Source organism: Aplidium turbinatum, chromosome 6 (assembly GCF_918807975.1).
Source record: "Aplidium turbinatum chromosome 6, kaAplTurb1.1, whole genome shotgun sequence".
Lineage (NCBI taxonomy): Eukaryota > Metazoa > Chordata > Ascidiacea > Aplousobranchia > Polyclinidae > Aplidium > Aplidium turbinatum.
Window position 1 is genome coordinate 1,128,840 of NC_137477.1, and position 18,578 is coordinate 1,147,417.

The window sequence follows — 18,578 nt, forward strand, 5'->3', positions numbered from 1 at the left end:
CAATAAATAAAACCATAACATTATTATTATTATTAACTGGCCAGGAGAGACCCCACGAGTAAGATCTACAGTCAGGGCCGTTGATAAGAAAGTTTGGACCCGGTACCACTGAGATCTTCAAGCCCCAAATCAAGGCACTTCAATAAAAAAGAGCTATATCCAAAGGATACGAGCTGGTTTCTTTAAGTTTCCAGACCCCTTGGAAAGCGTCCGGTCCCTAAAATCATCCCGGGCCCGGGTCATAAAGTACCCCTTTGGACACCCCTGTCAATGCTACTGTCTACAGTGGTTGACCTGCGTAAGGCTGGTTCGATGTTTTCTTCGGCAGAAGTACTGCGAGCGGGATTATCGCTTGCAACGTCGTCATGGTGCCGCACGAGTTGTTGAGTTTCTCCTCCTAACGATGGTAAGAGACGCGGAATCGAATCGATTTTGTTAAGCTGTTCCGAATTCGAAATTTCTGTTGTGAATTTCCGGTCAGGTGACACGGCGGTCGTTTGCTGGAAGCAAATCCCCGCTTCAACAGATAATTTTTACGCTTGCAGATGTAAAGCATTTAAAGCTTGTCGGAATGAACATATTTGGATATACCACAATGCGTAAATAAATTATTTAAACTACTAACAACAATAGAAGAGTTTTAGTATAATAGCCACGGACTTATGAAGGTCTATAAATTCTAATAGAAGCAAATAATCATTAAATTTTAAATGCCATAAACATAAAGTGACGTCAATAGAATATGAGATAAGTTTTACACGATTTTGATGTATTCCTTCTAAAAACAATTTTTAAGGTAGGAGGGTTGTTTGTAATTTAAAGAAATTACCAGAGGTTATACAATATCTTATTGTATCCCAAAATCAGGGATAAAACTAAAAATAAATTACCCCTCCCCCTATTTTTACAGTGGGTGATTCATTTTATGAACAATTATAAACATCATAAATATTTTGTTGTATGCGGTTTTTATAAAAGTGTTTCAATTCAAAACTTATAAAATGATCTTAACAATAAAATGCGTCATTGAACTTCAAATATGACAGTTGGAGCTTGATTGTTACAAAAGTGAAGTCACAACTTGTAATTGTGATGCATGAATGCCTTTTCACGAGGTATTTTGGCAAATAAATTGAGATTTTATTAAAATGCTCACAAAGAAATGCAGATGACTTCTTTGAACTTTGAAAAAAAAATTTTGTAAGCATTTAAACCAATGTTTTTGTTTTAACCAGTTTAAAAATTTTAAGTTCAGTAAAAAAACATTCAATAGCCTACAATGTAAACACAATCGTTACCAGTGCAATACATATTTTTATGCATATAGTCTGATAAACCTGTAAACTCAACATTGTTTTGGGAAACTACACACGAGATAATTTAGTCATGACGTTGTGCAAACTACAATGTATTTAGTGAGGTGCTTGGTCAGGTGAGGTCAACTTGTGTTTATTCGTTAGAGCGATTATGGTTAGAATAACCATGTTTCAGTTATTGACTGGTTGTTTGGTGTTTGTTATCTTGATGGTAACTACTGGTGGGTTTGAATGCCTCACTGGAAAAATCATCCCAGACAACTTTAAGTGTTCAGGAACTTACGAGTGTGATGATGGGGAAGATGAGTTCCAATGCAAACCTTCTAATGGAAGTCAGTTCAATAATTCATGTCATCATATTGGCGATTACTATTTCACAGAAGAACAGAGATGTGATGGTTTCCGAAACTGCTTCAACTGTTTCGATGAACTTAATTGCACTGACCCAGTGAGGCGCAACTATTTTCGATGTGATGACGAATTCTATTGCTGGCCGTTAACTTACTTATGTGATGGAAATGCTGATTGTGTTGATAGATCCGATGAAAAGCGAATCGGATTTGGTTTCAAGTGCACTGGTATTCCTTACGGCGTAAGGCACCAAAATCAAAATTTTACAGCTATTTCGTATCGATGCATTGTTCCACAACAATCTATGCTGCCAAGGCCAAGCAAATTTGATAAAAGTGTTCCAGTCTGTTTCAACCATGAAGACGATTGTTATACGTTCAATGAAGATGGGAAGCCAATCTTAAACATTTCCAAATGCTGGCCTTGTCTTGATGGAACAATTATACAAAGCTTGTCGGAATGAACATATTTGGATATACCACAATGCGCAAATAAATTATTTAAACTACTAACAACAATAGAAGAGTTTTAGTATTCATAAACAAATTAAAGGCAAAGACAATGCGTTATTTATTTACTTCAATGAAGGTTTTGGTGATAAATAATCCTCGATATATATATATATCACAACAATGAAAAGTGAATTAATACAGAACACGCAATTACGAAGCAATATTTAAAAATGCGTACAAAGCATCAATATTGCGTCATAAAATGTTAGGTATCACCAGGGGCGTTGACAGGGGGGCTAGGTGGTACTTTTGGACCCGAGCCCAGATTTAAAAGATTCACCGCGACTTCAAACATCAAGATCTTAATATAAAACAGCCACTTCAGCCGTCAGATGGTCAAGTACTGGGCCCAGTGGCCCACTTCAGCTCTCTGGTGGTAAAATAGTCACTTCAGACACCAAACAGTAAAGTAAAAATTTAGTTGAGTCTAGTATAGTGATTTCCCTAACCACAAATATTTAGTGAAATATAACGCGAAACACAAATTTCAAAATAAACAAGCTTATGTTTGTTTGAACTCAAAAACTAAAATGGCACAGGTAAGAAGATTGCTATCTCTATTTCTGGACTAAAAATTAGACCAAAACCGCTTTTCAGATTTCATCAAATGTTTGACCTAGGCCCAAAAACCTTTCTCAAATCAAATGGAAAACTTTCTGACCGTCTGCACTAACTTTGCTGTAAATTCTCTTCTGGTGAGCCTAGAATGACCAGTAAAGCATCAATGGAATTGGGAAGTAATACTCTAGCGCCATGTGACCAATAAAAGTTCAAAAAAGTAACTACTAGATAGAGATAGTAAGTTTTGCGGTTCGGGAAATTTTAAGATTGCACAAGATTTGTTAAACAACCATGCTTTTGGCATATCGGATTTGATCTATTCCTCTTAATTTTCTACTTTGAACGGCATGTGTCATCCTCAGTTTAACAGCAACCTTTATATTCATAACATTTTCGATGAAAGGGGCCTGAAAATAAGTTGGTAACGGGCCCGAGAAATTCTGTCAACGGCCCTGGGTATCACCGTATATGTTGTCAATAAGAGTGAACAAAATCCTTAGCTTTGATGACTCATGATTAACATGTTCATGACGTGATTTGCTGATCACATAAATCACAAGTAATTCCAAAGTTTTTTTTAGATGTGCATGCAAAACATCAGTATAGCGTCAGAAGACGTTGTTATTCACGCTTGTTTTCCAATATTGATGAAGAAAACTTTAAACTTTGACTGGAGGTGATCAACATGTTCGAATGTGATTTGTTGGTCATAACCTTTGCTGCAATTGGATGCGAATCAATGACGGAATCTCCTTTATCTTTCTTGCTAGAAACGACGAGTATATCCACGGATTCACTGCGCTATTGATCGGGATGAGAAAGATGGCGGTTATCGGGTAAGCCATGCCTGGTATTTCAAATCCACCAAACGACAAGAAGGACATAATGCAAATAGGAATCCAGCACAAGAAGTCGGTGATCATAATGAGCATGATTGTTCCCGATAAGTCTTTGCTTCTTTTGGCTTGTGCTTGTCTGACGTTGTCAATATTGCCTTGTATAGTTGCAGCTATAATTACAACAATAGGAGGAGACTGAATATTTTACTTCGTGCATGAGTGTAGATTAAACAACAAGCAAACAAAGCCAAGTAAAACAATTACACACAACATAGCTTTTATTAATAGGAAAATTGCGTGTAAAACTAAAGCAATGATGATTGATGAATAACTAAATTATGATCAATAACAATACTAGTGGGTCAGGGTTCGATTCCATGTCGGCTGCCAATATTATTGTGCACTTTCTTAACAGAAGCAATGCAACCAAGTCGTTAACATTGTCTTACATTTAGGGTTGAACTATCCGAATATAAACCGGATAACCGCTTAACCGGCAACATTTTTGGAGTCTGTTATTCGCAGTAGCGGCATGTCCATAGAAAGTGCAGAACTGTAGCACCTCTTTGCACATTTCAGCATTTTATTTTTTTATTAATTTCAAGTTCTTTTCTCATTTTCTCTATAGATCCTACCGACTGGAAGTTTCATAATTTCTGGATTTTAAAAAGTATTATGATTTTTCAAGTTTTATGTTTGGAAGCCCTAATCTGCAAGCTCTGCAGTTGCGATCTTATAAAAGAACAAAAAGGAATTTTGACGTCATATTTTGGCTGAGGTTGCTTTAAAGTCCCACAAATGCGAAGTGCCAATTCTGCAGATGCTGGTCAGGCTAGCTACTGTTGCAAGTACAGTTACAAGTACAGTACAGTACAAGATCGTGATCTTGATCTTGATAGATCACCTATTCTTGGTGATCTTGATCTTCAAGATCACCAATACTGGTGATCTTGCCCATCTCTGACTGTTGCAAGCATACTTCATCGTTTTCAAGCACGATATTAGGTGGCTGCTAATGCTGTTACATGGTTAGACTAATGCGCTTTGCTTGTTTGCTCATCAAAAATGAAATACTCTCATTCATGCTATTGATGACCACCCCGTTTGTGCTTTCATCAAAAAAGCTGTGTTTGCGGTGTTTTCACATGCTAACAATTTAAGTGCTCAAATAGCCACAGACTGCACAACATAAGCCTACCACTAAAAAACGGTAAAATTAAAGGGGCATGCCCCCAGACCTCCCTAGCTTGACATCGTGCCCTTCGCTCTCGCTCTTTCACGTATACCTCCGGTTGCAGCACCCCTGTTATAAATACCACGACCCGCCACTGGTTATTCCGATATAACTTTTTCGGTCAACCGGATAACATAAAAGTAATAATGTTAACACGTTTTTACAACTTTTTAGCGAGGTTGGATATCTGTGACTGTGACAATTGTGAGTTTTTGTAACTAACAATGAACCGCAAACGACTGAAGTTATTACAATTATTGATGCATGGAAACTTGTTGTATGATGAGGACTGTAAAAGCATTCAGTAGAAACGTTTTGAATACAAGTGTACACTTTGATTTGACAACAATTTAGTTTAGAGACATCGAAACGGAATTCAAATATTTTAAAAGTGAAAACAATGTATGAAACCCTGTATAGTTATGAAACCATAGCGACAATAACTAAACAACACATTAAGCGCAAACACATTACCTTGGTCCTTTTGGTAACTTGCAAAATAGTAAAGTAGCGCATAAACAATGAACATGTAGAAGAATGCTGCAAAATCCATCAATAAGATCACAAACGAGTAGATGAATGCCGGTTCGTTTGAAGCGCCGAAATATCTGATAAATATGGAAATAAAAGAACAAATTCAAAAAAACATCGGAAGTATAAATAGGCCTAATTAGATATAATTTTACGTAAAATGCAACAGTTAGTTTCAGAAAAGATGGCAAAGGGAAAGTCTAAAAGTTTATAACCCTACACTGGGTCCGTAGAGGATGAAACTTTGTCACGTGGCCTTTAAATCGAAACAGGTTCTTCATTCACACGCATCGAGTTGTCAATTATAAATATCTGTAACTATAGACGAAGATGAAAGCGAAGTTGAACATGAAGATGATGGAGATGAGATTGTATTTGTGTGAGTTTGTAACAATTACTGAAACGTAATCGGTTATGAAGTTCTGGTGCGATAATGGCAAACATAGAAACGGATCGATTGTTGGTTATCTTGAAAACACCAACCAATCCCACTATAGTTACCTGATTACTGCACTACTGGTTATGGTGCTAGATCAGGGGCGGGCAACATACGGCCCGCGGGCCGGACCCGGCCAGCGACGGGATTTTGAGCGACCCGTAGACAGTTTCCAGTCTTTACATGATAATGTGACCCGCGGCCACACTCTGCCGCAATCCCCCACTACTTGCTTACTTCGTCAAATAATAGTGACTGTTAGTTATTCTTTAGTTCTTTGTGTTCTTTGTTTCTTTGTTTTCGGTTTTTAGCCAAGTGACAAGCAGGTTATGTTCCGTCATAAACGGGACCTTCCATCCTTATTTTTTGTCTCTTGTAAGCATCTCCTTCAGTCTCAAGGGAAGGGCACTTTTGCTCACGAAATGTACTCAACAGTGAAGGCATTCAAGGTGAAGCTAAAACTGTTTTCTCACCAGCTCAATCAGAATATCACAACACACTTTTCACACTCGAAACTATGGCACCTCAGATGATGACAATGGACAAGTACACCAATATGATATCTGCACTAGACAATGAATTTAGTCGGCGATTTGCGGACTTCCAGAAACTTTCTGCTGAGTTTGACATCTTGTCATCACCCTTTACAACTGACTTTGAAAAGGTGCCGGATGCTTTAAAGCGGGAATTGATTGATTTGCAACGTGACTCTACCCTGAAAGAGATATTCCTATCTAAAGGCATTGACAAATTTTATGCGTCACTGAAGGAGTCCAAGTTTGCCAACATGAAAAAGATAGCCATGAAATTAGTTGTTCTGTTCAGGTCTGCATACATTTGCGAGCAAACATTTTCGAACATGAACATTAACAAGACAAAGCTGCGATCCAATCTCACTGATGTTCACGTGCAGTCTTTACGGAGGGTTTCTACGTCTGACATGCAGCCAGAGTTCAAAGAACTGATTGACAACTTTGATTGACCACAGATGTCTCAGTGACTTTAGCAGCTATTGAAGTACATTACGTTAAATAAATTCATTAAATACTGTTTTTGGTCTCTATGCTTTAAACTTAAAGTTTACATTACATTAAATACGATTTATTCCTTGTCAAGGTAGATGAATACGCGATTAATGTAGCGATTCATGAATCCGGCGCCAAGTACTTCATTTTCCCATATCAGGCCCGCCGACTGGAGAAGTTGCCCGCCCTGTGCTAGATCATGTTCTTTCATTTATTCCATTTGAGATTGTTATTCGTTTCATTTGTTTCCAGCAAACACACGCCAAGAACAAAAGTACTTTGATGTATAAACCAAAGATAACAGTTTGTAGCAAGAAACACAATTTGAAACATAATCAATCAAATCTACGGACATTTGAAAGATCCAAATAAACATTCCAGGTCAGTTGTTTTTGTTTTAAACATTTTCAGCTGCTCAGAAAGAGTGTTTAAAGTTTGCCACTTACCTTGGCAAGCAAACTCCATCTGTGCTGTAATATCCAAATGATCCAAATGTGGTTTGGGAAGACTTCTCGCAATAATATGGAACAACTAAAGACTTGTTGAATATATTGCAAAAGCTTGAAATGGACAGAGATGTGACTTCTGGAATAGTTTGTCTTTCACCAGGAAGCTTGTTTGCAGTTTCAATCAAATTCTTTAGTTGCTTTGTGCTAACGGACTGTGGTATGTAAGGTTGATCAATGACAATTTCAGTTGCCAGGTTGTTGGAGATTGATGGGAAAGTTGGAATGACAGCAAGAAGTATTGACAAGACCCACAAGCATGCGATTATGGAACTGAGACGCCTCCAACACATGAACTTTGCTTTGAAAGGTTTCCTAACTACATACAATCGATAAGATGACATCACAATCAACATGCAAACCGACATTTGACTTGAAACTACAGCAAGGACACCAGCGAACACACATTGATTGCTGAGTAACCAATTTCGTTTTTGCTCACAATATCTTCCAGAGAATTCAACTGACTTTGATGCAATAAACAAAAGATAAAAACCCATCAGGAAATCTGACACTGCCAAGTTGAGAAGCATGATGTTGAAACAGAGCCCACCTGTACTGGAAGAAGCGTTTGCGTTTCCATTGGCTTCACCAATGTCCACAGATGTTTTGATGATTACAATCAAGTTTCCTAAAACCGCTGATATCATTATGATCCACAAAGCAACATAAAAGAATTTGTTTCCAATAAGTTCGGTTTGTGATGAAATACTAGAGCTTGTGACAAGACATTCATCAGTGTAATCGTCACAATCAAAAGCTCCATCGAACACTTTATGAGTTGGAAGAAATCTTTTGTTGTTGTCGCAATAAAAATGGGTCAAAGACGAACAGTTCAACTCATCAATCAAATTGTCGCAATCCTTCACGAAGTTGCATCTGTAAGCATAAGGTGGTATGGAGTGATTGAAAAAGATTGTATGAAGCCACGCTAACCAAGTTTTACTCTACATAAGAAACAAATTGGGCTTATCAAAGGTTACATAGGTTTTTGTAATTCTGCTCATGCTCAGAGGGGCAAGAATGTAATCGACGTTATGTTTTTTGGTTGAAAAATTCTTAAACGTTTTTGATTTAGTGGAGAATGTAGGCTATAAATTCAATTCATTATCCACAAAAGATTTATCACACGCGGTGTATGGTCACTTGGTCAGTCTTTCCCGTGAAGTACAAATATAATTTTCCTGAAAGTTACGTTAAGATTGGGTCATAATAGACCAAGTTGTTGTAGTGAATTACTTTTATTTTACACTAGAAAAAAAGTAGGCCAGTAGTTATAGGCTAAAAAATTTTACAAATTCTGCAAATATCTATCAGTCTTACACCCATGTTGATGCAGCTCTTTGAAGATACGTGTTGTATTAACTAACATTATGAAATAATTGTGTAATTATGGCTTTAGCATCGGTAATGTGAGTCAGATATTTATATCCCTGATCGTGTCATTCCATCATCACAGCGCCAAAACAACTTACGTCATAATATAACTTGCATATATCCCTGATCGTATGCCTATACTATCAAACAATGATATTCAAGTATTCATTCGAATAATTTCTTTCTGAAAAGAAGTGGTACGCGGTGATTGTATGTGAAACTCCCAAGTATTACGCAATCAGAAAAAGGTTGAGAAGCACTGCTGTAGATCATGCTTTACTGTTAAAGAATATTAAAAACTGTTATGGTATCAGGGGGATTCCTCTAAGCTTATTAAATAGTTATCTAAACCACCGTTTGCAATGTGCATGCATCAACAATACTATATCTGACTCTGAACATATATTATGTGGAGTCCCACAAGGCTCAATACTTGGACCATCATTGTTTTTATTGTATGTCAACGATATGTCATTGGTTTCTTCCTTTCAAACCACTCTTTTTGCTGATGACACTATGTCAGACTTGGACAACTAGATAATTCTAGTTGTCGAACTTGATAGACTAAATTAGAGCAAAATGGCGGTAATTCTAATCTAATTCGGTAAAAACTTGTTTGCTCTAATTGTACTTCTTATCCAATCTCCAGTTTTGCTAAAAAAATTAGTTTATCCAACAATATTTTTTTTTAAATAGAAGGATACTGCGCTCTTATTAACGTTATACAAAGAAAATGCAATAAAACGATCAAGATCAAAATGTCATTTCATCCCTTGAGCAGCAGAGTCATGAAAAATTCGATTAATTCATCAATTCACTAACGTTAGAATGTAATTTATATTATGACGTAAGTGGTTTTGGCGCTGTGATGGTGGAATGACACTTTGATCCCGAGTTGCCACATTGGCGTTTTTATACAACCAAAAAAGATATGTGACAACTGCGTCCAACTAGTTCTAATCTAGTTTAAATTCTATTCTTTATTGTGACAACTTGAGTAGCTCTAATTGTAATCCTAGTCTAATTTATAAAATCTTAAATTACTCTAATTATAATTCTAATCAAATTTCGAAAGACTACAAAAATTCTGGTTGTCCAAGTCTTCACACTGTTATCTATGTTCGCAAATACATCAAGTGATCTTCAAATTAATGTTAACAAAGAACTACTACAAGTTGATAATTGGCTTCGATACCGCTATAGAAATTTTAGCTTCCTCTAATTTGTTGTAAAACTATGTATGTGCTAATTAAGAAAAGAGAGAATAATAGAAATGAACAGTTTACAATATCAATGGAACCAAATTTGATCGCGCTCATTATGTAAAGTACTTGGGTGTTATAATTGATGACAAAATGAAATGAACATATCACATAGAAAAACTGACAAAACAATTTCGAAAATCTATTAGTCTTATGAACAAGATTGAACATTATGCAGATGAAATAAACACTAATGATGTTGTTCTATGTTCTTATATGCAGTCATCTCCAACATGGTACCACAAGCTGGGGCACTGCTGACTCTTCCAAGCTTAAAATTTTGAACAACATGCAAAACAATGCACTGAGATGTATGGCTAACTGTAAATACAAAACAAAACTTTCTACAAATATAAACTGCTTGACATACTTACGATAGAGGATATTCATAGACTAGAACTAGGAAAAGTAATGTGTAAAGTAATGAATTTTAATTCATCATAATATATTACCAAAACATTTTGAAAACACATTAAAAAAATCTAAAGACATTCACAAATACTCAACCAGAAGTGCTAAGAATGAGTTTATAAAGTTTTATGCTGTATCTGTACGTACAGTTAAAATTTGGAGATTGTATAAACGATATAATTGGCAAAGTTACAAGACTGTACAATGATGTCAACTTTTTGAAACAATTGTATATATTTTTTGTGCCACAAGAAAGTTTCAATTCGATGGCTTATTCAAATGGGACACAGACATGTCTATGAATGCAGATTAAAGTTAACTCACCCTCGTTTTGCTGTTTTATGTATTGTTGTCTGTGTTTTCGCACACGACCAAGTTGATGCCTATGGAGTTATTAAACTACACTAGCCTACTTCAGAAATTGTGAGTAATGTTGCGTTTCTGAAAACATCCTTGTTTCCCAAAATGTTTTGCTCTCCTAGAGCCAGGGATGGAGGAACCACGTGGGCCTCGTGGGCCTGGACTCACCTACTTTATTTTCTGGGTGGGCCTGGCCCAACCACTTTTGAAAGCCAAATATTTTTGAAAAGGTAACGAAATATTTGACCAAGATAACCTGCAGTTTTTTACGATATAGAGAAAGTAATTTTAGCTGCGCAAGGGTAGAGGATGCAGCAACTTTGTCTCTAAACGAAGGCACTTAAACCAGGCAAGATGGGGATATTAATGTTAATTCTCTCGAAAACGAACTCAAGCTGTTAAAATAGATAAAACATTTAGGCTACATAAATCTATCAAAACTGATACAGTTTTCTCTGGAAATCCCTATGTTTAATGCTACTGCAAAAAGGTATTTTTCGTGCCACAGACTAGTGAAAAATTAATTAAAAAGCAGATTAACCCAAGAGCACTAGAACCATAGGATGAACAGTTGAACACAGTCACAAAAACTTGATCGATCAGGTTGATCTCACCTCAATTTGCCAAGAATTTATTGTTTTCAATGATCGTATTATTAACTTTTTTGGGAAAAAAAATTCAAGTGTAATACAGTAGCAGTCACCTATATACACTACAGTAGTGACAGTTGAAGGAACCTTGTTGTTGTTTGATACCAGTAGGCAGTAGGCCTATTATATTTGTATATTGTTGGTGCAGCTGTTGTGTATGCACATAATACTGCAGGCTGTTACTCCCGGATAACTTTGGTAACTGTTAAATATGTGTATACCAGTACCGGTACTCCTGGTATTGAAACTTTGTGGTAATTAGCTGTGCATTGTTGATGCCAGTATTATATTTGCATATTGGTGCTGCGGCTGTTACTGTCATATATGAGCACAGCCTACTGTATAATGCTGCAGATTATTTATCCCAGGTTGTATTATAACTGTGTGTGTATTGTTTCTTTTTTATTTGTGTACTGTTCATCGCCATGTTTTGTACAGCACTATAAAGCATAGCGAAATAAAACATAGTAACCTTAGCGGGTTTAACATACTTTATTACACACAAAAAATATAACATAACTAAAATAAAAATCAAACGTTTTCGACACGTCGGCTACGTGTGTTCTCATCCAGGGATGGAGGAACCACGTGGGCCTCGTGGGCCTGGGCCCACCTACTTTATCTTCAGGGTGGGCCTGGCCCACTCACTTTTGAAAGCCAAATATTTTTAAAAAAGTAGCGAAAGATTTGACCAAGATAACCTGCACTTTTATTGTGATAGGCCTATAGAGAAAGTAATTTTAGCTGCAACTTTGTCTCTAAAAGAAGGCACTTAAACCAAGAGAGATGGGGATACTGATGTTAATTCTCTCGAAAATGAACTCAAGCTGTTAAAATAGATAAAACATTTACATAAATCTATCAAAACTGACACAGCTTTATCTGGAAGTCCATATGTTTAATGCTACTGTAAAAAGGTCTTTTTCATACCACAGTCCATAGACTGGTGAAAAATTACTTAAAAAGCAAATTAACCGAAAAGCACTTGAACCATAGGATGAACAGTTGAACACATTAACAAAAACTTGATCGATCAGGTTAATCTCACCTCAATTTTCCAAGAATTTATTGCTTTCAATGATCGTATTATTAATTTTTTTAGGAAAAAATTTCAAGTGTAATACAGTAGCAGTCACCTATATAGTGACAGTTGAAGGAACCTTGTTGTTGTTTGATACTAGTAGGCCTATTATATTTGTATATTGGTGGTGCAGCTGTTGTGTATGCACATAATACTGCAGGCTGTTACTCCCTGATAACTTTGCTAACTGTTAAATATGAGTATATACCAGTACCGGTACTCCTGGTATTGAAACTTTGTGGTAATTAGCTGTGCATTGTTGATGCCAGTATTATATTTCCATATTGGTGCTGCGGCTGTTGCATATGCGCACAGCCTTACTGTAGGCCTATAATGCTGCAGATTATTTATCCCAGGTTGTATTATAACTGTGTGTGCATTGTTTCTTTTTTATTTGTGTGTTCATCGCCATATTTTGTACAGCACTATAAAGCATAGAGAAATAAAACGTAGTAACCTTAGCGGTAGTAACCTTAACATACTTTATTACACACAAAAAATATAATGAACCCAAACGTATTCTACACGTAGGTGTGTTCTTTAAAATGTATAAATGATATAAAGTATTTGGAATGCAGTAATGCTAAGGGGGGTCTGGGGGGCGAAGCCCCCCAGAAGTTGGATTGACTTTGACTGCTGCGCATTTGGGCCCACCTACTGTTAAAATGATTCCTCCATCCCTGTTCTCATCAGGAATTAAATCTGCAATACCTATACATAAAATGAAAAATCGGAAGATAAATTTGACTTTGCACTGTAACTGTAACGACACTCTGGACTGAAAAGCACAAACTGAACAAATAATACGAGAATGATTACGAGTAAATTATGCGGTGGGAAACAGATCACATGAGGTGTACATTACAGGCATTGGACAAACAATTAGAGCACACACAAAAGGAACGAATAATCACAGGTGAATAACTGCCAGTTGCGAGATGGATTGTTACGTATGATTCTTAAGGCTTCCATGATCTCAGTCTGAAAATCAGATCTGCCTCGAGAGATGATTTTAAATTGGCCGATTGAGACATTGTCAGTGCACGTTTCACAAGAGGCGATGTGCTTTTTAATTGCACTTTTAGTTGTTAGGTTTGGGTTTAAGTGCTCCCCGGCCCTTGTCAAAAAATGTCTGGTTGTTTTGTGATGAGGACACACGTACGTGTCGAAAACGTTTGAGTTTATTTTAATTATGCTATGTTTTTTGTGTGTAGTAAAGTATGTTAAACATGCTAAGGTCACTATGTTTTATTTCTCTATGGTTCAGCAAAGCAAACTCTCTACCAAAGCTTTATCACTATAAAGCAATTTAACAATTTTGTAAATGTTTTGGCCAAATTGGGCCCAAAAATAGAAACTTTTTGCTTGTTGGTACGAAAGGCAATCATGAAAACTCAATGTATAAATGATATAAAGTATTTGGAATGCAGCAATGCTAAAGGGGGTCTGGGGGTCTTCGCCCCCCAGAAGTTGGTTTGACTTTAACTGCTGCGCCTCTGGGCCCACCCACTTTTAAAATGGTTCCTCCATCCCTGCCTACAGCACATGGTGATTACAAATGAAAAAAAAGAGAAATTGTTTATAAAGGTCACAAAACTGTAATAATTTTCCATAAATTTTTTTACAATAACATTAAAGCAGTACATAGATTACTGACTTTTGATCTTGTGTGCTAACATAGGCTATATATAGCTCATAACATAACTTTGTAAATGTCATCAATTGTCATAAGTGCGTCGCGAGTACAGCAAATTCTTCCAAATGTGTCGCTTCGAAACTTAGGAAACGTTTGCTTTCGTCAGAGGATGCAACATACTAAAATTGCAGATAATTTTTTTTTGGTGTCCGTGAGCACTTCGAGAGCATCAAAAGTGGTCCGCCAAGACAAAAAGGTAGAAAACTACGGTTCTAGAACGTTGTTTTGTGTGTGCATTGTAGTAATGCACACCTGTAGTGTATTTGCTAAGCTTTATTTTCATACAGGAAAGTTTGTTAGTGGTCACAGCGGTAAACCATAATTTCTTCGTGGGAAAATTGTAACTTAAAGTTCCCGGATCCTTTCGTCTGCATATAATGACCGAAGAAACACACACTTGAACTTCTTTTCAAACAGTGTATTTCTGTAAAAATTAGCCCACGGCTACCAAAAACGAGGGGGTGCAACGCGTACACCACTTAAACTGTCACTACACAACAGATTACTTGGATAAAAGACGGAACCTTTGTCCAGCTAGCAAGCACTAAGCCAACAGTTAAATGTGCGGCCAACTTTCAAACAATCATTTTACGAATGACCAGAATAGATATCAATATCTCAAATTCACGTAGAAAGTAACTGTGACGCAATAAATGAAAGACAATTATGAAGTCATTCCAACAGGTGTTCAAGCTGATGTAATATTTCCTGTTTAAACAGGCCCAAACAAGTCCAAACAAGTTTGACACAAGTCTATGAACGATGGTGCAATTTTGGCACATTTTCTAGCAACTTCCATGACGTAATATTCAGTAGACTTGAACGGTTTTATATGACGTTTGATTTGTACAGAGATTGGCCGTAACATAGCGGCCCCTAGTTATGACAGTCTAACATGGCATAACTAAAAAAGAATTGAAGGACAATCGTGAGCCAATGAATAAAACACACGATACACAAATTTTTTGAATCACTCACGTTTAAGTTAATACGCAAATACAAAGGGCATGCAAAGAATGAACAGCAATAAGAATAAACACGACGATACATGAAATTGGTACCATAGGTACACGCTAAAATGACGCTATATACAATAGTTGCGATAATAACCGACTGTTCCGGGCTCAGACAAGGGTCGGCCACCGCAGACAAAACCAGGCTCAAACCCTAACACTTAGGTGTTCTTTACGGGGGCGAGGCACGAAATATCCCTCAACACGTAGTCTACTTTCACTTTCCCCGTACTCTCATCATAGTTGCAGACGGCAACTTTGGCTCTACGAACCACAGGCTTCCCTTTCCTAATTTGTGGAACTACCTCATGCACCCTCCCAAATTGATACTTCCCACGTTTACCAATGTCTTGGAGAGAACCTACCACTACAAGTTGACCAGGCTCCAAATTCTCGGCCATTTTTAGCCATTTTTTCCGGCCCTGAAGACCTGGCAAGTAAAAATCGATCCATTTACTCCAAAACTGCTGAGAAAGTGACAAATTGAACCGATAATCCCTTCTTAGTTGGTCACGATCATGTGGTTGCCCATCAGCACAGTATGGGTCTAAGTATGGGGTCAAAAGTGAGGCAGGGGTGATGACAGTAAAATCCCTAGGGTCGTCACTCAAGGGAACCAAAGGGCGTTCGTTCACGATCCGAACGGCACTGCTGGTGTACATAAGCAGTTCAATAAAATTGGGCTTACGAATTGAAGAGTCCAAAATGTGAAAAAAGTATTTGGTCACATCAGCCATGAAACCAAATCTTTCAAGCCGAAATCTAGCCAAGACATCTGCCAGAGGGTTTAACAAGTCAGACAATTCAGGACAAGAAGACATTACATCATTTACACAAGTTCCTCGGAATTCAGATTGTTTTAAAGCCTTCTTCTTTAAATCAGCAGCTCTATCTGACGCCAACACAAAATTGTTAGGTAAATCAATAACTTCCTTCAACGGAACAGGTATCTCAAATCGACCATCTTTCAACTCAATATTCGGTTCGACAAGTTCTCTAGCCAAAATATCATTGCGAGACAATTCACAGGTTTCATTTTGCAAAGTCAAATCCTGAATGATTTTATTCAGGTCTGCTATTTCCATATCGCGAGACTCAATTTTACGCTGAAAGCCAGAGATGACATCCGACTCTGAAGACGTCTGCACTCTGCACACTTTAGCAACGCTTTCAACTAAGGGTGACTTACCACCACAAGCCAACCAACCGAGAGGAGTGAGCAAAGCATGCGGTTCACTACGATTGTCACCAACACGCTCTTCTTTTGCACACATCAAATAAGCGTTGTCGTTGCCAATCAGTACATCTACAGTACTACAATCATTCAAATGAAACATATTCACGTCATGAAAATGACGGAAACCACTTAAATCTTGTTTATGGGGTAAAGTTTTAACATCGTCAGCCCAAGCTGGGTTAACCACCGAGGTTATATCACAAAACAGTTCATCAGTCTCTAACGACTGGATGTTGAGTTTAACAAGGTCAGCACAAGTAGGTTTCTGACCAGCCAGAGTATCCATTTTAAACGACGCTTTATCATACGGTTTAAGACCAAGTTCGCACACCAAGTCACTCGAAACAAAGGTCAACTGCGAACCAGGATCATGCTGACAATACACCAACTTCGATTTGCCGGTCATTGGATTCAAAACACGAGCAGCAGTAACGCGGTTAAAGGCTGCTTTAACATTTCCAATCTTAACATTACGCACAGGAACTCTGGCACCAGCATCATCTTTACCGACCGAATCCAGAGAATCACGTGACGTCACATAAAAATCATGCAGAAGAAAATAGTGTTTCCTATCGTTGGTAGGTCCACACTTACGACAGTTATTTGCATGATTACAGTCTCTAACCATATGCTGGCGCAAACAATTCAAGCATTTGCCAGCTTTCACAATGACATCTCTCCGATCTTTAGGTGTCAAGCGCAAAAATTCTTTACAATTAGACAAAAAATGATATTCAACTTGACCACGTGACGAACAACAAAAACACGCCGGTATGTCACTACGTCTGGCCACACCGCCGCGCGGTGCGCCAACAGCAGTCGAGTACTGCGAACTCCCTGAAATCACATTATCATGGGGTTTTACCGACGTCTGCCTAACCGGACATGAAGGCAATTTTCCTTTGCCAAACTTTTTAAAATGCTGCGACTCACCAGAATCGCCCATTAGCATAATGCTAAAATCAGTCGACTTGCGCGTTTCCTCCCGTACTACAAAATCAAACAAACTCTGAAAAGTAGGTTCCTCAGTGCTACCATACTGATCACCTAAAAAGTCAAGATAACGCTGCTTAGCGTCAAACGGGAGTCGCTTAGCCAAATCCAAAACAAAACGTCCTTCTAATTTATCACGCTGACCATAAGCTTTCGCGTAAAGCAAACACTGCGACAATTCATCTTTAAACTCTTTCAAATCACTGGAAGAGATAGAAGTCAATTTGCTACCATAGCGATACTTTCTAATTTCTGGTTCTGCGAAAAGACCTCCACGAACCCCAAAACGTTGGGACAAGCGAGCTAACGACATTTCTATCCTGTCTTCCTCTGACAAGCCAGGAGTGTCAGAAACCAAATTAGCAATCGTTTGTGCAGCTGTTCTAACACAAGCTGCTTGCAACAAAGTCAAACGAGTTCCCTTAAAGGGCGAAGCTGCCATCAAGGCCATAACACGATTTTTAAAGAAGACAAATGGCATATTATTACCATCGTAACCAATCAAGGCCGCCTTATCGAAGAACGTCCTACTATTTTGGTATTCAAAAAAGCAATCCTGCTGTTGAGAACTCGATTTAGCGGGAGAAGACAAGCTATATCCCTTAAGGGGCTGAGTGGGCTCAGTCACATGCACAGCCCGATCACGATCCTCAAACACGTTAAAATCAGGAGACACGATACGCCTCTCACAACCACCCAAATTACGTGTAGCTGGGCGATCAGCAACTAGCGGCGCAGAAAACTTTGAAGGGGGCAAAGCATTACTGCTAATGGCGGCCCCGTGACCTGTACGCTCTGGGGGAGGAGTTCGGTTGTAATTTGCAGACCTTGGCTCTACAGCCTTCGGAAGACCCTTAGCCGCGGCCCCGAGACCTCCTGAAACAGCTGGAAAACATGTGGATTGTACAGGTCCACTTACAGATTGAACAGGCGTCTGGAAAAGGTTAGGTAAATTAAACTGCGATTGATGTTCACTTCTGGAATGCCTAGAAGAGCCCTTCCTAGAGCTACGCCGGGAGCCCAACTCAGAACGATATTCAGCTAAAACTACCTCTTTACGTTGTTCGGCCCTCAACTGAGCGTCTTTGAGTGCGAACTCAGCAGCTCTAGCTTCAGCTTTCGCGGCGGCCTCAGCAGCTCTCGCGGCAGCCTCTGCTCGTTCGGCCTCAGCTCTCGCGGCAGCCTCT

At 38.2% G+C, this 18,578-nt stretch overlaps 1 protein-coding gene across 1 annotated transcript in view; it reads right to left on the reverse strand.

Annotated features, from left to right (window-relative positions):
• LOC145772697 (uncharacterized) overlaps window positions 1-18,578 on the reverse strand; it is a 190,138-nt gene that overhangs the window by 136,765 nt on the left and 34,795 nt on the right. The window lies entirely within an intron of this gene.